At 43.2% G+C, this 22,330-nt stretch overlaps 1 protein-coding gene and 2 non-coding genes across 4 annotated transcripts in view; 2 read left to right on the forward strand and 1 right to left on the reverse strand.

Moving 5' to 3' along the window:
- Positions 1 to 22,330, reverse strand: part of DOCK5 (dedicator of cytokinesis 5) — a 281,193-nt gene that overhangs the window by 254,312 nt on the left and 4,551 nt on the right. The gene's annotated exons all lie outside the window — the stretch shown is intronic.
- Positions 16,432 to 16,538, forward strand: LOC122673136. Its single transcript, XR_006334613.1, has one exon. It is a non-coding gene; the product is annotated as a U6 spliceosomal RNA (small nuclear RNA).
- LOC122673152 lies at positions 18,044 to 18,150 on the forward strand. Its single transcript, XR_006334629.1, has one exon. It is a non-coding gene; the product is annotated as a U6 spliceosomal RNA (small nuclear RNA).

Genomic DNA, 22,330 nt, shown 5'->3' on the forward strand with positions numbered 1-22,330 from the left:
GGGAGTCCTTGAAGATGTATAAACTTTGTAAAACTGGAGCTTTGTCTACACAATTTTCTGCGGCAAGAATCCACAGCCCTAAGACACGGAAGCAACCCAGATGTCCACCGACAGATGAATGGATAAAGAAGCTGTGGTACATATACACAATGGAATATTACTCAGTCATAAAGAGGAACACATGGGAGTCAGTTCTAATGAGGTGGACGACCCTAGAGCCTGTTATACAGGGTGAAGTGAATCAGAAAAACAAATATTGTATATTAACGCATGGATATGGAATCTAGAAAAATGGTACAGATGAACCTTTTTGCAGGGCAGGAAGAGAGACGCAGACAGAGAACAGAACTTGCAGGCAGAGCTGGGGAAGGAGATGGCAGGATGAATTGAAAGAGTAACACTGAAACATATACATCACTGCTTGTAAAGAGGTAACTACCAGGAAGCTGCTCTATAACACAGGGAGTTCAGCCCAGCAGTCCGTGACCACCTAGAAGGGTGGGGCAGGGTAGGTGGTTGAGAGGAGGCTCAAGGAGGGGACATATGTGTACTTATGGCTGATTCATGTTGTTGTATGGCAGAAACCAACACAACATTGTAAAACAGTTACCCTCCAATTAAAAATAAAATTTAAAAAAAAAAAAAGAACCCACAACTCTCATTGGAATTTCAAAAATAGTCTAATTTCCTAAACAAAAAATTCCCTCCGCAAAATCTTTGATGATGGATGAGGAAACTGAGGTTCCCCAAAGAAGCAACTTGTTTTTCAGTCATTCAGCTGTGTCCTTTTTTGTGTCAAAAAGATGGCTGTGTTAGAGCGGACTAACTGGTATAGCTATAACAATTTCCAAATCTCAGTGACTTAACACACTAAAACGGTATTTCTCTTTTGTGAAAAGTTCAGTTTACATGTTCCTGACACCTCTCCTGGGCAGCTCTCCTCCCAGTGGGGACTCAGGGATCCAGGCACTTTGCATCTCGCGCTTTTACCATCCTCTGTGACCTCAGAGTCCTCCACTGGATTCTCGGCAACCGGTTGGCAACAAGGGAAGCTAAGAAACCCACGGGATATTTCTCGAGCCAGATCTGAAAGTGTCACACAGCACTTTCACCCACATGAATGGACCAGCACGCAGTCACAGAGCCCTGACCTGACTTTCAGTGAGGCTAGAAAATGCATCTTCCTATATGTCCAATTAAAAAAAAAAAATGGATTTGGTGATTACCTAGCCACACTCTACCTCAATCACATAATCCACTGTTTTCCAAACTTCAGTCATTCCCAAATAACCTTTGTAGGTTTTGCTATATGTGTATCAGCTGCATTATTAACTAGTGCTTTTCTAGAAGTTGACTCACTTTTTAAATAGTTAAATACATTTATTTTTAAAGGCAACTTGGTCACTATGGTGAGTGGAAAAGTAGCATCTCTTCCCATAGATAGAATGTAGTCATAAAAAGGAAAACAATTACAAAACACTCTTAATTTAGTTAAGGACCATTTTTTGCTAGGCTTCCCTCATAACTCAGTTGGTAAAGAATCCACCTGCAATGTGGGAGACCTGGGTTCGACCCCTGGGTGGGGAAGATCCCCTGGAGAAGGGAAAGGCTACCCACTCCAGTATTCTTGGTCTTCCCCTGTGGCTCAGCTGGTAAAGAATCTGCCTGCAATGTGGGAGACCTGGATTGGGAAGATCCCCTGGAGAAAGGAAAGGCTACCCACTCCAGTATTCCGGCCCGGAGAATTCCATGGACTGTACAGGGTCACGAAGGGTCACAACTGAGTGAACTTCACTTTCACTTTTCGCTTTCTTGCTAGAGGCACCGAACTGAGGTCTGCCCTGTTGTTGTTCAGTCACTAAGGCATGTCCACTCTCTGCAACCCCATGGACTGCAGCACGCCAGGCTTCTCTGCCCGTCACTATCTCCCAGAGTTTGCTCCAGTTCATGTCCATTGAGTCAGTGATGCTATCTAACCATCTCATCTTCTGCTGCCCTCTTCTTACATAAGATCAAATGGCTGGTGAGTGACAGTTCTAAGAAGAATCCACATTTGTTGATTCCCACGCCGTCCCCTGCCCCCTCCCCCACACAACGTCCCCACAGACAGAGAGGACCCAGCCCTCACACCACCAGACTGCCATTCTGGACCACTGGACTTTCAGAGTAGCTCCTCTCCCGACTAAGCTTCTGGGCAAAAACAATGAAGCATGCCTTCCCCTTCCTAACAACTTCATTATTCACAAATTTGCTTCGGGTAAGGACATCCAGTGGGGGGAAGGCTCAAAACTGCCCCAAGCCTCTTTCAAATGGTATTTCATACAAGGCAGTACAAGGCAGCGTCACACACCCTCACCAGATGCCCTCAGCAAAGAAAGGGCTCCTTTTCCTTTCCTACCAATGGCTCAGATTTTCCCATCATTTTCTGTGACGATGAGAGCCAATGAAAATCACCCCCATCACATGTTCCACTGGCTATTCTTTCAACAGCATGGCTTCCAAACCAGCCTTGCTGGAATGAAAAAATACCCACCAAGCCATTTGCAGAGAGTGCAGAGAGGGAAGGCATGCAAAAAAATAAAAGGGCAAGGGCACGCAATAACGACCATCAGAAGCACATGATCTGTCTGCTACTCTTAAGGGATTTGCTATATTCACAAAAAGCTCTTCAAAGTACTCTGGGACGCCATATAAATTTTTCCAGTTAGGTCACTGCATTGCAAGAAGCAGAGACCCTCTCACATTACCCCAGGAAAAAGTCTGTTTTAGACCTGGAATTGGAAAGCTGCTCAGAACAAGGACAGCTCAAGGGCCTGGATTCCCCCCCTCACCATCCCACCCCCAACAGGCTGGAGGGTTTCACTCCATGCCTGTTTCCTTCTATCCATCAGCTTCCTGTTTCCACATGGTTTTTTCACTCATAACTGGCTGCCTTGGGACTTCAGTCTGCCATGGATCCAACTCTCTCAAATAACATCCTTTTAGCATTTGCTTCCATAACAAAACATTTGCCGGGATTCCTTCATTCAAATTCTCGAGACAGGGAATCTGATTGACTTCAGGAATCTAATGTCTTCACGCCAAGATCTATGTTATTGTCCTGACTATGGACGGGTCTCCCTGGGGTGGTGGGTCCACCATGCACCAATCAGTATGGCCATGGAAGTCGGACGTGGGATAAAACTGACAACCTAGGCCTTCGCCGGTCTTCTGTAGGGGCTGCACCTAGACAGGTAGAGGAATGTCACACAGGCACTTAAAGCAGGCTGTTCAACCATGTGCTGGGACTGGCATGCAAGAGACAGCTGTTAAATTTTCAGGAATTTTGAGAGCTATTTGCTAATCCACAGGTAGCTGAAAATAGGCCACAGACATTGGCAAATGCCGCAAATTCGGGGGTTCTTTTGGTTTTCCTAAAGAGCTCATTTGCGAGCACACAACTGCAGCATTAATGGTTAAAGGGGAAGAAGAAAAAAATCAAAGTAACCACAGTTCCCCAACAATCTGGCATCATCTATGTTGTTTCCCTCTTTTCTTCCCCCAACCTTCACTCCAGCCAGAATGGACAGCTTGCTCATCCACCACCTGCCACAAGGCTGTCTTACAGCCAGTGCTCACGCTAAAGCCACATCCCAGCCTACGCAAGTGACAATGCCAATCTCTGTCAGGTTCAACGTCCTCCCTGAAGCCTACTTTGTTCCTTCTATTAGAACAGCCTCTGCTTCTCCCAACTCCTGGAACCCAAAGTATACATCTATGCGTGCTTTTCACATTCAAGCCTTTTACTATAGTCATTCCTGGCTTCATACACTGGGGTCCTGTAATTCATTACAAACTTCCCAAGAGGGGATCTATATCCACTTCTCTGGATCCTTCCAAGGGCCAGCCACAGAACTGCTCCTCAGTTAACTAGCCTACCTAGTAAGCACATGGTAAACGAATACAGAACTCGTATTTCCATAAGTCTGCCGCCTACAATTCTAGGCCTGTTAATCCACCAGTTCCCCCAACAGATCTGAGCCCTGATAACTGAATCAGCAACAAGAGGATTCAGCCTGGAAGGCGGCCAAAGGCTTGGTTCTCCCATGTGTGTGAATTACATTCGCTAGATCCAAACGCTTGTAAGAGAAGGGAAAAGTTTGGCATTAAACACGAGGATTAAACTTTGATCTGACAACATCAAAAGTCACACTTCAAACCACATTCAAACCATCCCCCACCCCCCAGTTAACCTCATTTCCCCTAAGTCTTTGGGAAAGATGACTGGAAGCATTAAGGGGGAAAAATCTCAGAACTAGGAACCAGAGTAACAAGATCACAAGTTCTCCACTGTTAAGTGGAGAACATTAGTCCTTCAGGTCATGGATCACTTAACAGCCTGAAGAGTATATACAAGCTGCCAAGAAGTTAGAAGGAAAACTATTAGATTACAAGAGGCATGTGAAGAAAAAGGCCAGGCAGAAACGGGCTTCCTTGCCCCCAAAGCTTTTTCTGGCCAAAGCCTCCTGAGTAAGTCTCTAGGGAGAAAATTCAGTGGCATGTCACCTTTGGATCATGGCATTTTGGGGTCCGTGAATGTGGCCTTACTGGCAATGCTTAGTTTGCAGAAATATTCAAAAATTGAAAATTCTTCACACTCTGAGAATCTGGAAGGTAGAAAATGGTACCTCTAGTCTACAGATGGAAAAACTAAGCTAAAGAAAGGCAAGCCACTTGACTGTAAAAGACACCAAAACACTAACCCAGTTCGAAATCCTGGTATCAGTACCTCTCTGATTCATTCCACTCATCACGCCGACAAGTCTTAAGTGCCCCAGAATACAAAAAACAAGTGACTTCTGTGGAATGGATAATTCCTGAAGCTTAATCCAAACACACGGTATGAAAAATAATTTAAAAAAAAATTCTCAGGGACTTCCCTGGTGATTCAGTGGTTAAGACTTCACCTTCCACTGCAGGGGTGTGACTTCGATTCCTGGTTGGGTAGCTAAGATCCCACATGCCTCCTGGCCATAAAACCCAAACATAAAACAGAAGCAATAATGTAACAAACTCAATAAAGACTTTAAAAATGGTCCACATAAAAATTTTTTTAAAAAGTCCTAAAAAAAATTCTCAGAAGTCAGACAAAAGAACACGGTAGAGTGACCATTTCAAGCAAGGAAACAAGCCCTCTAATCTTCCCCAAGTATAAAACCCCTGTTACTCAAGGCTGCTGATAAAAGCAAGATAACAACATATTATGGCAGAACACATGTTTTGTTTTAGATATCATGTATGTTTCCTGCATCTGTCTTTTCTTGATACTAGCGGTTTAAGGAAGACAGGACTACAGAGATGCTGTATTTTTCCTAAGACTTCATTGCTGTTGTTGTTCAGTTTGTGACTCCATGGACTGTCGCCCAACAGGGTCCTCTGTCCATGGGATTTCCCAGGCAAGAATACTGCAGTGGGTTGTCATTTCCTCCTCCAGGGGATCTTCCCAACCCAGGGATCAAACTGAGTCTCCTGCATTAACAGGCAGATTCGTTACCACTGAGCCACCAGGGAAGCCTCATCAACATCGAATTTTGCCCCCCCCCCCCGAGATCTAAAAGAAATCGACCTAGAAGTAAAGAGAACAATTAAGAGCAAAAGTCCACCTGTCTAGATGTCCTCCCCTAACACATGCTGATCTGATCCTTAAATATTTAGTCTTTTGGGGGTACTTTCCTTGGTGGTCTAGTGGTTAAAACTCTGCTCTCCCAATGCAGGGGGCCTGGGTTGCATCCCTGGTTAGGGAAGTAGATCCCACATACTGCCAATAAAGATCCCATGTACTGCAACTAAGACTTGGTGCAGCCAAAATTTTTTTTTAAAGTGTGTTTATAGTTTTTTGTTTTTTTTTTTTAAGTTAGTCCTTTGGGCAACAAATGAGGAACTCTCCATTTTCCTGGTCTAAAATTGGCATTAAATCAGAAACAAAATGCCATCCATAGAGAAAGGTGATAGGATTATGGTTTGCTTCAAGGAGTGGGCCATTTGCTTCTGAAATAAGTCCTGTTGTCACATCTGAATGGAGCAAGCAGGCTTCTATCTAATTCAGGAAAGAAAATAAGAGGCAGATTCAAAATTTCCAAGGCTGTTGGCTTTAGTCGGAGCTGGGACATGAAGAGAATTCTTCTACAGACACAAAACCATTTCTGAATTTGTGAGCTACAAAGAGACCTCCGTGAAGCTATCAAGCTGTTTGAAAACAAGCTTGAGTGACGGTCCTGATGCTGCCAAAGAAGCAGTGGGAACCAGCCTCTCCCAGGGCATGGAAAATTCTTGAAAAATGACTCCAGGGATTTCCCTGGTGGACCTGTGGTTAAGAACCCGTCTTCCAATGCAGGGTCCTTGTGTTTAATCCCTGGGCCAGGAACTAAAATCCCACAGGCTGCGGGGCAGTTAAGCCCACAAAGGGCAACTACTGAGCTCACGCTCGGGAATAAGAGAAGCCCAGATGCTGCAGAGCAGAACCCACATGCTACAATAAAGACCTAGGGCAACCAAGTTTTTTTTAAAAAATGACTCCAGAGTATTCTAACGCAAACAACTCTTGACTTAAGTTAGGTACCTGGCTTCCTTAAGGAAGACTACAGGCCCACAAGATAATTATTCAAGAGTCTGTCCTCAATGGATTCCATTTTCAGATTCTATAATAATCCGTACGGTGGGAGGAGAAATGGGTGGCCTAGGGCTATTGCTCATAAATGTCTCTGAGGTCATCAGGCTGGAGATGGCATATACTGTGGCACTCTGTCAGGCCAAAGTAAAGGAAATCCACCTGTGTGAAGCCCTATTTACTCTTTGAATTTGCTATACATTCCTCATCTTATGTTAATACAATCCTCACAATCATCCCATGAGCCCTGGAACATAAGAGATGCTCAGAGAAAAGTCACAGGGAGTGCAGATTCAAATTCCAACTGACCTGACTCAAAAGATTCATGAGTGAGTGAGTGAGTGAAAGTTGCTCAGTCATGTCCAACTCTTTGCAAGCCCATGGACTATACAGTCCATGAAATTCTCCAGGCCAGAATACTGGAGTGGGTAGCCTTTCCCTTTTCCAGGGGATCTTCCCAACCCAGGGGTCGAACCCAGGTCTCCCACATTGCAGGCGGGTTCTTTACCAGCTGAGCCACAAAGGAAGCCATGTTAACACATTAATGACCAGGTGATTTCTGCACAAACACCTGTGGCATTAATATATTTCTGGTTAATAATGTGTTGATGAGTCCAGTTAATTATGTGTGAAGTTATTTATACATCTTAGGGTCCCAGACTATTCGAAGCCAGTAAGAGAGGGCCACCTAAAAGTGGAGAGAATTCCCGGACAGTCTGGTAGTTAGGGCTTGATGCTTTCACTGCCATGGCCCAGGTTCAATTCCTGGTTGGGGAACTAAGCAAGCTGTGTGGCATGGCCAAAAAATAATAAAAATAATTATAAAAAAAGTACAGGGACAGAGACAAAAGTCCCATCACCCAGAAACCCCTAGGAATTCAACCATGTCCTATGGAGAGTCTTGCAAGACCAGGCAAGTATTCATAAGGGTTTCAAAACATAAGGGTTTTGAAATTGGAAATACACTAGAATCTAGTGTGGACCTTTGAAGATGAGCTCAGAGAGAATCAACCTTCCCCACTGAAGAATCAAGTCGGCTCTGCAAACAAGAGCACCTGACTGCCAGGCCAGCCTACTGTCAGGCAGGCTCCCACCCAGCCAACTTTGAGATAATGACTGCGTACTGCCCACTGTATCAGGAAGTGTGCTAATCTTGTTCCTACCTTCTCACTTGGCTGACAGCCTTCTATGACTTCACAAACACAGAGAAGAATAAAAGTTAGCAGGCGTGGACTTCAAAATTCCAAACTACAAGAAGCTGCTCTCCAAAACTTCACTCTGCAGCAACGGCTTTTGCCTCTACCTGGACGTTTCTCACGGTAACTAAGCAGGGCTCGGCCACAAGGCAGAAGCATGGTGCAGGGCTGTCAACAGTAACTGTGGTTCTAATGGCAGCTGACTGTCCCTGAGCAGATCAACATCTGAACCCAACTATTTTCAGTAACTCACAACACAATTTATTTTTAAACGTGTATCATATTAGTGACGTTGTTAGATGATAGAAATAATATATAAGTGTTCTGCTTCACTCATCAAATACTTTATTTTATATAATGCAAGACCAAGAATGGTGTACGCCCCAGGATGTCCACTATCTTATCAAAATAAAAGTGACATCATACTTAATTGTCTTCCAATGGATAGAGGAGTCAAAGTCTGAGACGAATGGTTTATCCACCATAAAACAGCCATTCAGATCCTAAAAACAACCAGCAGATCAAAATGAGGTGTGATTCCATGAGTTTTGAATTTCAGGATTATAAAGAGATGAGACTAGGATAAACATGAAAATTCCATTTTGTCCTTAACTGAAGCAAAATCTTGGATTTAGTTTTGATGGTCAGCAAAGAGACAGAATGTGTTGTAAGTCATTAACTGAACAGAAGAAAGCAAAGTGTATTAAGTTACAGATGGTCATCAAGAATAGAGGAATAGAGGTCATCAAGCTAGATTTTTTGCTACAATACTCAGAAGTCAGCACAGTTTGAGACAGAGGGTGGAAGGTCAACTTACCAAACCCAGCCAAGACATCCTGTGTGACTTGGGCCAACCACCAAAATAAGTCTGTGTCAGTTGCTGGATCTCTAAAGCACAGACAACAACAGCCACCACCTTTAGCTCACAAATTACATTAATAAAAACAGGAACGTTAGCTCAGTTTTTTTAAAAATTGGTAATCCATTCACATTGCACAAACTTAACAAGGTGCAAAATATTCCATAAAAACCCTCTATATTCAGTCTACCATTCTCTTCCAAGAAATAATTAATGGACAATCTCATATCTACTTTTGGAAATAATAACATAGCATTGGCTTTCCTGGTGGCTCAGTCAGTAAAGAATCTGCCTGCAATGGAGGAGACCCGGGTTCAATCGCTGGGTTGGGAAGGTCCCCTGAAGAAGGAAATGGCAACCCACTCCAGTATCCTTGCCTGGGAAATCCCATGGACAGAGGAGCCTGGTGGGCTACAGTCCATGGGGTTGCAAGAAGTCGGACACAACTTAGCAACTGAACTACCACCACTGCCAAGTACACAGTGACACATGCTTTTCTTTATCTATTGTGCTGTCTAGAACAGTGCCTGACACAGAGTGGGTACGTACCTGTTTAATGGATGAGATTAATACTATCTACATTTTGCATCCTGCCTCTTTACTCAAATATATCTTGGAAATAAGCACATATTAAAGAGCTACCTCATTCTTCCAAATTTTTAAAATTTAAGCATAATACACATATAGAAATTGCAGATACATGTACATTTCACTAAACTTTCATAAACTGAATACACCCGCCTCACCAGCACCCACACCAAGAGGCAGAACAAACATAACCAATAACCTGAATGTCCTGCCCAACCGCCATTACAGCACAACTACCCCCCTTTACCTACAGGCCCCCAGGGGAACCACGACCCTCTCCTGTAGAAACAGCCAGCACTGCCTGCATAGGTGCTGACAAAGTGAATTAACACAGGACAGACTGCTCCCTGTGTGCCTGCTTTCACTTCGCCTGATGTTTCTGAGATGTATCTGTATTTTTGTGTGTCCATGTCAATCACTCATTCTCATGGTCTCATCGTATTTCCTGGCATGAGGACAGCAAAACTGACGACCCATTCAATGGCTGATGGACATATGCAAGGTTTCCAACCGGGGGCCACTGTGAATAGTGGACTAACAACCCTCTACACACGTTTTTGTGGAAACTTTTCATTTCCCTAAGAGTAAACTGCTGAGTCACTGGGCAGGTGTATGTCTAACTTTACCAGAAACTATTAAACAGCTTTCCAAATTGGCTGTACCAATCTATACTTTAACCAGTGCACAAGGCTTCCCATGGTCACACATCCTGCAAATAGCTGAAATGTCTTTTTGGTTGCTGTTTATTTAGCTTTATTAATGGGGCTGTAGACGGCTGGCACTGTGTTTACATCTCTGTGAGGACAAGTGGAGATCAGCATCTTCCTAAACAGTTACTGGACATTTGGATTTCATTTTTGACCATTTTTCTACTGGATTATTGTTTTCTCTTACTGATCTGTAGTTCTTCACATATTCACAATATAAATGTCAGATATGTGTATGGGGACCATATTCTTTCTATTCTGTGAGTTGTCTTTTTCATCTCTTAAGGGTTGTCTTTCAATTTTAATATGATTCAGTATAATCTGCTTTAGTGTTTTTTGTGTCCCTTTAAGAAATCCCTGAAGCTGAAACCCCAATACTTTGGCCACCTCATGCGAAGAGCTGACTCATTGGAAAAGACCCTGATGCTGGGAGGGATTGGGGACAGGAGGAGAAGAGGACGACAGAGGATGAGATGGCTGGATGGCATCACCGACTCGATGGACATGAGTTTGAGTAAACTCCGGGAGCTGGTGATGGACAGGATGGCCTGGCGTGCTGCGATTCATGGGGTCGCAAAGAGTCGGACACGATTGAGCTGAACTGAAGAAGTCTCTGACTCCAAGGTCAAGGTGTTCTCTTATGCCCCTTCTCTGAATGCTTTCACTGCTTCACCTTTCAGACACTGGACTCAATTTTTTATATGACATTAAGTAGGAGTCCAGTTTATTTTTTCAATATAGGTAACCAACTGACCCAGCACCATTTTGGAAGAGATCAGCCTGTATCACTGCATGACAGTGTCATCATTAGCAGACATTTAGTCACTGAATTTTGATTCTTTCTAATGATTGTATGGTACTCCCTTGTATGCATGTGTCATAAATAACAAACCACTCCCACCTGATTCCCATTTAAACTGTTTTCATGTCTTTGCTATAAATAATGCTGTACTGAATAATCTTGTCCACATACCATTCCTCACCTGTTTTAGTATATCTGTAGGACAAACTCACAGAAATGGAACTGCTAAGTCAAAAGGGGTGTGCACAGAGGTTGTACCAGTTTTAATAGGATTTTCAGATCACAGTGAACTGCACACACAGTATTAATATAAGACCTAGCACAGAGAATTCCCTGGCAGTGCAGTGGTTAGGGCTCTGAGTTCTCACTACTGAGGGCCTGAGTTCAATCCCTGGTTGGAGAACTAGAACCCTATAAGTTGCACAGTGTGGCCAGAAAAATAAAGAGAAAGAGGAAAAAAGATCCAGCACATTAGAACTTCAATTATATCAAAGTTCCCAACATTTCTGAGCCTCACGTGTGCTAAGTCACTTCAGTCATGTCTGATCCTTTGCGACCCTGTGTAGCCCAGCAGGTTCCTCTGTCTGTGGGATTCTCCAGGCAAGAAAACTGGAGTGGGTTGCTATTTCCTTCTCCAAGGGATCTTCCTTAGCCAGAGATCGAACTCCTGTCTCCTGCACTGGCAAACAGATTCTTTACCACTGAACCACCAGGGAAGCCTCAGGATCCCTTTTAAAAAAACAATAAATGTTTATGCTTCTAGTATCCACTGATTAAGAAAAAATAAATTACCATGTAATCCACAGATACTGTGCCTCAGGACCCAAGAGACAGAAACCAAGCAAAGAGCCGTCACTCTCTGAACGGCGGCCTCCTCTGCTTAACAGTGACGAGCAAGGGCACCTGCTATCTGTGACTGTTCCGAAGGAAGCTCAAAGCCCAGGGCAGTCAGGCCAAGGAAGCTTTACTCGTCTAATAAAAACTACGTCCGTGTGTCTTCACTTCCGGGTCAGTGCTATAATCATAATCCCTTATGATCAACACGGGCTTCCCTGGTGGCTCTGACAGTAAGGAATCTACCCGCTGTGCAGGAGATCCAGGTTCGATCCCTGGACCAGAACATGGCAACCCACTCCAGTATGCGTGCTTGGAGAATCCCATAGACAAAGGAGCCTGACGGGCTACAGTCCATGAAGTCCCAAAGAGTCGGACACGACTGAGCAACGGACACATCACTTATGATCCACACAGGACCCTCCCTTTCCTTTCCCCATCAGCACTTTGTAAACTGCTTTAACGCGTGTTCTCAAACACAGCTGCAACGTCATGAGAACGTCATGCTACTTTTGAATTTTGTGGCTGACAACCAGTCAACACCATGGCGACGAGGACCAAAGACATGGGACCCGCTGCCAGCCTGAGACACTGTGACCACCATGGAAGCCACAGCGTGACTTCTACTTTGCAGGCTCAAACCTCGGAACACACTTCCTTCTCTGAACTCTTCAAAAGGGGAAGGTGGTCAGCAACAGAAACCATCAACACAATGAAAAGACAACCAACCGAAAGGAAGAAAATATTCGCAAATCATACTCCCTGATCAGGGGGTTAATATTCAAACTAGGTAAAGGACTGATACAACTCAGTATCAAAAGCAAAAGAACCAAACAGTAAGACTGAAATTGGGCAGATGATCTGAATAGACACTTTCCCAAAGACATACAGATAGCCAAAAGGTACATGAGAAGATGTATCATCAGAGAAATGCAAACCAAAACCACAAATGAGAGATAATCACACACCTGTCAGAACAGCTCCTATAAAGTGTTAGTGAGGAAACACTTTCTTGAGAAAACAGGACCTTTGTGTGCTGTTGGTGGGAATGTAATCTGGTACAGCCACCAAGGAAAACAACTACAGATATTCCTCAAAAAATCAAAAATAGGACTACCATATGATCAAGCACAAAGAACTGATGCATCTGAACTGTGGTGTTGGAGAAGACTCTTGAGAGTCCCCTGGACTGCAAGGAGATCCAACCAGTCAATTCTAAAGAAAATCAGTCCTGAATATTCATTGGAAGGCCTGATGCTGAAGCTGAAACTCCAATACTTTGGCCACCTGATGCAAAGAACAGACTCATCGGAAAAGACCCTGATGCTGGGAAAGACTGAAGGCGGGAGGAGAAGGGGACTACAAAGGATAAGATGGTTGGATGGCATCACCAACACGATGGACATGAGTTTGAGTAAGCTCCAGGAGTTGGTGATGGACAGGGAAGCCTGGTGTGCTGCAGTCCATGGGATCACAAAGAGTTGGACACAACTGAGCGACTGAACTGATGATCAAGCAATCTCACTTCTGGGCATCAGCCTGAAGGAAACAAAAACACTGACAGAAAAAGATGGAATAGCCATTAAAAAAAAAAAAAAAAGGAAATTCTGTCATTTGCAATGACGTGAATGGACCTTGAGGGCATTACGCTAAGTGAAATAAGTCAGAGAGAGAAAGACAAATACTCCCTATATAATATTGTTTATGAATGGAATCTAAAAACAACAATATAAATACAGAGAACAGACTGGTGGCTGCCAGAGGTGGGGGTGGCCAGGGTTGGGGGAGACTGGAGAAGGTGGTCAAAGGCACACACTTCCAGCTATAAGTCCTGGGGATGCAATGAACAGCACGGGGACTACAGTTAATAATACTGTACTGTATGTTTGAAAGATGCTGAGAGAGTATATTTTTAAAGTTCTCATCAGAAAGAAACAGGGACTTCCTTAATGGTCCAGTGGTTAAGAATCCACCTTGCAATGTATGAGATGCGGGTTCAATCCCTGGTTGGGCAGGTAAGATCATACATACCGCGGGGCAACTAAACCCACGAGCCACAGCTGGAGAGCCTGGGCACCACAACCAAAGATCCCAAACGCCACAGCCAAGACCCAATGCAGCCAAATAAATAAATAAATACTAAGTAAAAGAAAGAAACTCGTAACTCTGTGGGGTGACTGATGCTAACCAGATTTTCCGTAGTGTTCGTTTCACAATACATACGGATATCAAGGGCTTCCCAGGGGCGCCAGTGGTAAAGAATCTGCCTGCTAATGCAGGAGATGTGAGTTCATTCCCTGGGTCGGGAAGATCCCCTGGAGTAAGAAATGGCACCCCACTTCAATATTCTTGCCTAGAAAATTCCATGGACTGAGGAGCCTGATGGGTTACAGTCCATGGGGTCACAAAAACTCAGACACGACTGAGCACACACACAAACAAATATCTAATCATTATATTCTACCCCTGAAACAGAATTATATGTCAATTATATCTCAATAAAAAAAAAGTGGGGGGGGGGGGTGATTTAATAGCTGGATCTTATCTACAACAAAACCTCCACCTAGAAAAAACCCAGGGATTACACAGCCTTCTTCCTGTGTGGAGAGAACTTACTCTTTCAGACCCCTTAAGTATACATGATAAAAAGGAACCTGCTTCCTCCAGGGTTATGAAGAAAAAGGAAGCAACTAGAAGACAAGTTAAGACAAGCAAGACATCTGCTACTGGCTTTGGGATTTGGGTGAAGTCATTTGATGCCTCTGGGGCATGTTTTTCTAATAAAATGAGGTGTTAGCCAAGAGGTGATACATACAGAATCTAGCCCTGAATAGTTTATGATCCTATACACAAAAGCGCAAAGCAGTTCGATTTCTATGACTGAGACTTATGACTTACTCTTATAACTGGTTTCTGGCAGGAAGGCTGGGGAGTCAGAGTCCTCTGGTTCCAGGCTCACAGGAAGTACAGAGTATCCTGCCCCAGGCACACAGGTAACAAGCCAGTCAGAGGGATGCATTCACTTTGAGTGAGTCAGCACAGAGCTATTTGCAAGAGGGAATTAACCTCTGCTGCAATTTCCTTCCGTCGAATTTATTTTTAATTTTTATTGAAATAATAGCTGATTTACAATGTTGTGTTAGTTTCACGTGTAAAGGGATCCAGTTAAACACATATATATTTTTACATTCTCTTCCACTGATTCTTGAGAGTCCCCTGGACTGCAAACCAGTCAATCCTAAAGGAAATCAACCCTGAACATTCAATGGAAGGATTGATGCTGAGGCTCCAATACTTTGGCTACCTGATGTGAAGAGCCGACTCGCTGGAAAAGATGCTGATGCCGGGAAAGACTGAAGGGAATAGGAGAAGCGGGCAACAGAGGATGAGGTGGTTGGATAACACTGCCATCTGAATGCACATCATTTTGTGTCTCACAGACATCAGTCTGCGAGATAGTGGAAGACGGAGCCTGGCATGCTGCAGGCCACGGGTCCGAGAGAGTCAGACGTGGCTTACTGACTGAACGACGATTATCGGCTGTTACAGGACACCGAGTGTAGTTCCCCGTGTTATACGGTATCAAGTTGTTTTAAGAGACAAACAGTAAATGACCAAGAGTCTCAGAGGGCATCTTGGGGGTCCAACGACTTCACCTGACGGGGACTGTCCCACGGGGCACAGACGTGTGAGGGAAGATGCACAATCCGGAAACAGGGATCCGTCTGAACAACCGCAGCTTCGCCATGACACAGAGGCTTGTGGAAAGACAAAGATCACTTTTGTCTCTGGCTTGGGAACCAGCTGCCAGCAATTCAGACAATAGTCTGAGTGAGCTGACGGCCGGCCCAGGCTCCGAGAGGACACGGCCTGGACATCGCTTGGAAAAATTAAATTAATACAAGTACCCTCTGCTTTTCCTCACCCAAATCTCTGTCTCAAAAGTATTCTCAGCTTGATCTCAAAAGCACTTTTTTAAACTTAAAAATAAAACCCCATTATTCCTGCTGTATGCTGGAAGCTACTTATCAACCAAGGTCAAAGGACTCCTGAAGGATTTATAATAGACTTTAATGTCCACACACAGCAGACATTTCATGGGCGATTCACCTACTTGATGAAGGAGAAACTATTTTTTCCTCCTTTGAAATATTTAGTGAAAACCAAACTACAAAACAGTAGTCAAGTTCTTGGGCCAGAGGTCAGGGTCAAATTCTATTACATATAGAAAAGACCAACACTCTATAATTCTATTACAACTCATTTCAAAGAACCGAAATGACTTATAAGAGATTTTGACCCGTATTCCTCCTCTCATTCTTTTGAGAGTACTAAAATATTTTACATGTGTAAAGTTATTGTGTTATTACATAGGGTATTGCTGGGAAATAACCAGAAGCTAGAAAATGTTTTCTTTATGGAAAAAAAATCCCAAAGAAAGGCAATGCCAAGGCATGTTCAAACTATCGCACAATTGCACTCATCTCACACACTAACAAAGTAATGCTCAAAATTCTCCAAGCCAGGCTCCAACAGTACATGAACCGTGAACTTCCAGATGTTTAAGCTAGATTTAGAAAAGGCAGAGGAACCAGAGATCAAATTGCCAACATCTGTTGGATCATAGAAAAAACAACAGAGTTCCAGAAAAACATCTACTTCTGCTTTATTGACTATGCCAAAGCCTTTGACTGTATGGATCACAACAAACTGTGGAAAATTCTGAAAGAGATGGGAATACAAGACCACTTGACCTCCCTCCTGAGAAAGTGGTATGCAGGTCAAGAAGCAACAGTTAGGTGCTCGCTTCGGCAGCACATATACTAAAATTGGAACGATACAGAGAAGATTAGCATGGCCCCTGCGCAAGGATGACATGCAAATTCGTGAAGCGTTCCATATTTTTAAAAAGAAAAAAAAAAAAAGAAGCAACAGTTAGAACCGGACATGGAGCAACAGACAGGTTTCAAATCGGGAAAGGAGTATGTCAGGGCTGTATAATGTCACCCTGCTTATTTAACTTATATGCAGAGTACATCATGAGAAATGCTGGACTGGATGAAGCACAAGCTGGAATCAAGATTGCCAGGAGAAATATCAATAACCTCAGATACGCAGATGATACCACCCTTATAGCAGAAAGTGAAGAACTAAAGAACCTCTTGATGAAAGTGAAAGAGGAGGGTAAATAAGGTGGCTTAAAACTCTACATTCAGAAAACTAAGATCATGGCATCCATTCCCATCACTTCCTGGCAAATAGGTGGGGAAACAATGGAAACAGTGACAAACTATTTTTTTGGGGCTCCAAAATCACTGCAGATGGTGACTGCAGCCATGAAATTAAAAGACGTTTGCTCCTTGGAAGAAAGGCTATGACTGACCCAGACAACATATTAAAGAGCAGAGACATTACTTTGCCAACAAAGGTCCGTCTAGACAAAGCTATGGTTTTTCCAGTAGTCATGTATGGATGTGCAGCTGGACTATAAAGAAAGCTGAGTGCTGAAGAATCGATGCTTTTGAACTGTGGTGTTGGAGAAAACTCTTGAGAGTCCCTTGGACTGTAAGGAGATCCAACCAGTACCCATCCTAAAGGAAATCAGTCCTGAATATTCATTGGAAGGGCTGATCCTGAAGCTGAAACTCCAATATTCTGGCCACCTGATGTGAAGACCTGACTGACTCCATGGAAAAGCTCCTGATGCTAGGAAAGATTGAAGGCAGGAGGAGAAGGGGACGACAGAGAATGAGATGGTTGGATAGCATCACCAACGGGATGGACATGAGTGTGAGCAAGCTCCAGGAGTTGGTGAAGGACAGGGAAGCCTGGCATGCTGCAGTCCATAGGGTCTCAAAGAGTTGGGCACGACTAAGTGACTGAACTGAAGGAAGAAAATCATCGCAGTGAGATTTGACTCCTAACTCTCAAACCCCACTGGTTTGTCCCAGACAATTGAAATGAGAAGCAAGCACAGATTAGGTTTCAGCAAAGATGATGGCAGAAATGGACCAGTACAGAAAGCCTTCTGTAAATTTTGACAAACAGAATTTCGAGTAACTACCACCTTTGCTTCAAAGCCCCTTACCAGTACCCTAAATTACTCTTCTTCTCCACGTGACTTGTGATCACATCTCGTTTAATTACCCTGTGTGTAGTGAAGATGTGCTTTATCCTTCAGGGCAATGGGAAGTAACGGATGAATCTGAATGCCCTGTTCCTTCCACTGGACTGCACCTCTGTTCCTCTCAACTCGTGCTGAACATGGCATGCAGCCACTGAGTCAGAACCTCCTGATCTCTCTCCACCACTGTGATCAAGCCTCTTCTTTCCATTAAACCAATCCGACAACATACCTTCCTCCAGGAGGCCTCCACAAATAATGCAGAAAAAAATAAAAAAGCGGTAGCAGTGCTCGCTTCGGCAGCACATATACTAAGGTTGGAACGATACAGAGAAGATTAGCATGGCCCCTGCGCAAGGATGACACGCAAATTCGTGAAGCGTTCCATATTTAAAAAAAAAAAAAAAAAGCGGTAGCAGCAAATTTCCACGGTTCCCTTCCCAAGACCACATCATTAAGGATTTTGATTCCTTTCCAATTCCACGATGTTTACAAGATCCTCTGCTAAAACAATTATAAATTCTATTCATCTCTTCTTTAAATGTTCCTTTTCTTACTGCTTTTGACTGTATCTCACAGGAAGCGCATGAAGGGCAAAATATTTCATTATGTGGGGGGAAATCCCCTCTCCAGCACCAGAGACAAATTTAGGTAGATAAGGGCCTTCGTTTATTCCTTCCTCATTTATTTACTGAGTGCTGATCACATGCCAGGAGCCAAGGCAGGGCAGGGGAACACTTGATGAAAAAGATAGAAGTTCTTGTTCTTGGAACTCTACATTTCAGTATGGGAGACAGACAGTAAACACAAATAAGACAGTTAGGGAAAAGGAGAGTCACTGAGAGGTACAGCAAGCAAGCTGGGCAAAGAGAGCAGTACCCTTAGCTAAGGTTCTCAGAAAACTCAAAGGAGGCATTATTCCAACAGACGCATAAATAATACAGGAACGTGATTCCATTTTTTTTTTAATTTTTTTGGCCAAACTGCATGTGGGATCTTAGTTCCCAGACCAGGGCTCAAACCTGCATAACGTGCACTGGAAGTGCAAAGTCTTAACTGCTCAACTGACAGGGAAGTCCCATGATTCCACTTTTAATTCTCCTTTTATCCAACTAACTACAATTGATCCTTACTATTCACAGATTCTATGGTATTTGTGAATTCTTCCACTCACTAAAATTCATTTGTAACCACCAAATCAATGTTCCTAGTGCTTCTGAGGTCATTCTCAGTCTTATGCAGAGAAGCAAAGTATGACACTCAAGTTCCCATTTAAGGTCAGACAAGGTGACACTCCGTTTGTTTCAGTTCTCATACTGTAAACCAGAGTCCTTCTTACAGTCTTAACTTCAGTGCTGCATCTTTCTTATTTTCTGCTTTTTGTTAATGATTTTGCTATTTAAATGGTCCCTAAGCATATTGCTGAAGTGCTGTTTCGTGTTCCCAAGTCCAAAAAAGGCTGCAACTTGCCTTCTGGAGAAAACATTATGCATGTGTTAGATACACTTCCTTCAGGCTTGAGTTTATATAAGGTGTTGTGGCCACAAGTTCAATGTTAGTACATCAGTGATGTACACTAAATAAGGTCTTTAAGCCTGACACAGAAACACACATGCATAAGGAGAGGGATCAGCTCCATTGATAAACATGTGACCAGAGGCTCACAGGAACCTAACCTGGTATTTCCCCGGGGAACAATGGCTCAATATTCGCTAGTGCTCTCAGTGACTTTATACCACACTAACTACCGCAAATAGTGAGAATTCACAGTAGATGGATGATGGAAGAGAAAGCTTCAGTGGGGCACCAGCCTCCTTCCTCTTTAATAGAGAAAATGGTCTGACAGGCAACAGCATGGAGCCAGAATCCAGTACACTGCTGTTTTATTGTCATTGCCTTTAAGGTTGCCTCCTTCTAAAGGAAGTGATGCTAGTTCTCATTTAATGTAGGAATGTATGGCTTTTTCAGTCAGTTTTAAGTAAAAACCAAAAAAGTAGGCAACATGAAGAAAAGATTAAATAAAAAATAACTTACATGTGGATTCTGAAAAAGTGATAGAAATGAAATTATTTTCCAAACAAACAGACTGACAGAAAACAAACTCATGATCATCAGAGAGGAAAATCAGGGGGAGGGAGAAATGAGGAGCCTGGGATTAACATAGACACACGACTATACATAAAATGGGCTTCCCTGGTGGCTCAGCAGTAAAGAACCAGTCTGCAATGGTCCCACAATGCCAGGAGCCATACAAGACATGGGTTTGATCCCTGGATCAGGAAGATCCCCTGGAGAAGGAAATGGCAACACACGCCAGTATTCTTGCCTGGAGAATCCCACGGACAGAGAAGCCTGGCGGGCTACAGTCCATGGGGTCAGCAAAAAGTCAGATGCAACTTAGCGATCAAACAAACATATATTAATAAAATAGATGATCAACAAGGACCTACTGTATAGCATAGGAATTCTACTCAATATTCTATAATAACCTGTATGGGAAAACAATCTGAAAAAGAATGGATTTATGTATATGTATGACTAAATCACCTTGCTTGTATACCTGAAACCAACACAATATTGGAAATCAACTGTACTCCAATATAAAATAAAAATTAAATTTAGAAAAAATTCAATGGGAAAGAAAGAGATGGTTCATTCAAAAGTAATAGTCTGCAAAAGTGAGTATACAAGATAGTTCTTTAGGACTCAAGAATAAAGTATCAGAACTTTTATTTGTTTTTTAATCTTTAACAAAATAAAGAAATTAAGCTCTAATATTTGTGAACAACAACAAAAAAAACAGACGGCAAATGGGGAAAGCAGAGGCATGAAGGACTCAAGGGTACCTGGTGTAAAGATGCATACATACAGAGAGACTTCAATTAAAACAGTCATGAGGCCAGAAATGGGCGCCTTCACCCCCTATAAGAGAGCAGAGCCCAGTAGGAAGAAAGACTTCCTTTTCTCACCTGGCAAGAGCTCAGCCAATGAAAAGCCAGTATACCTCAAACTCTCCATTCCTCTGATGGACTGTTTATCACAGCCCTGCCAACTTCCTTTTCTATAAAAGGGCTCTCTCCTGGTTGCAGGGATCTGCATGCGGCTTGCAGACCTGCTCCCCCCACCCCACCCCACCCCCCCTAAGGATTTGCTGATTCAGAATAACTATTTTTTTTGCTGAAAAACTAACCGGCAGTCTATTTGTTTCAGGTCAACATGGGACACAGCAGAGATGAAGGTGATGGATGAACAACTATTGGGAAATGCATACAGAGTAGAGTTTTGGCCTAGGAGTGAAATTATGTGGACATGGATAAATAATTTATCCTGTATAAACCTCAGTTTTCTTACCTGGAAAAGGAGACAATATGAGAATGACAGCATTATCTCAATGATTTAATGAAATAATGTGTAAAGCAGCAGTGTTGAAAGTTTGTAGTCTTAGAACCCCTATAATGCTCTTACAAGTTATTGAGAGGGGATTTCCCCGGCAGTCCAGTGGTTAGGACTCCACGCTTCCAGGGCCATGGGTTTGATCCCTGGTCAGGGAACTAAGATCCCGTGCACGCCACACTGCAGGGCCAAAAATAATAAAGAAGGAAAAAGAAAATATCTTTTAAGAAAAAGTTACTGAGAATTCTAAAGAGCTTTTGCTTATGTGGGTTACATCTATCACTATTCAGTATATTAGAAATTCAAGTTGAGACATTTAAAAAAACACATTCATTAACTAAAGTAACCATAATAAACCCAATTGTTGTTGTTTAGTCGCTAAGTCATGGTCCAACTCTTTCGCGACCCCCTGGACTGAAGCCCTTCAGGCTCCTCTGTTCATGGGATTTTCCAGGCAAGAACACTGGAGTGGGTTGCCATTTCATTCTCCAGAGGATCTTCCCAACACAGAGTTCAAACCTTGGTCTCCTGCATTGGCAGGCAAATTCTTTACCACTGAGCCACCAAGGAAGTCACAATAAGCCCAACACATGCTAGCAAAGTATTTTTTTAGATCAAGCATGGCTCAGACAGTAAAGAATCTGTCCGCAGTGCAGGAGACCGGGTTTGATTCCTGGGTCGGGAAGATCCCTAGAAGAGGAAATGGCAACCCACTCCAGTCTTCTTGCCTGGAGAATTCCACGGACAGAGGAGCTTGGAGGGCTACAGTCCATGGTGTTGCAAAGAGTTGGACACGACTGAGTGACTAACACACACACTTTTCCAAACAAAAACACTTAGAAGAGTGGCACTGTTCTGCCTATTTGTAAACCTCTTCAATATCTGGCTTCACAAAAGGCCTCTGGACTCTCATACCTGCCTGTGCATTCAATCTGATGTAGCATCACATTCGATGTAGCCTCTGGGAAACTATACTGTGTACTCATGAGAGAACAGAGTGAAGACAGGCCAATAGCATCTTACTATTATTACCAGGCAAAGTTTTAATCTCATGGGCCATCTGACACTGTCTCCAAGACCTCCATAGGTACCTGGGACACAGTGAAATAAAGGGTTTAGAACAGTGCCTGTCACTATGTAGACCCATAATAAACATTAATTCTCTGGCCTTTTTATTCTCA

Source organism: Cervus elaphus, chromosome 16 (genome assembly GCF_910594005.1).
Source record: "Cervus elaphus chromosome 16, mCerEla1.1, whole genome shotgun sequence".
NCBI lineage: Eukaryota > Metazoa > Chordata > Mammalia > Artiodactyla > Cervidae > Cervus > Cervus elaphus.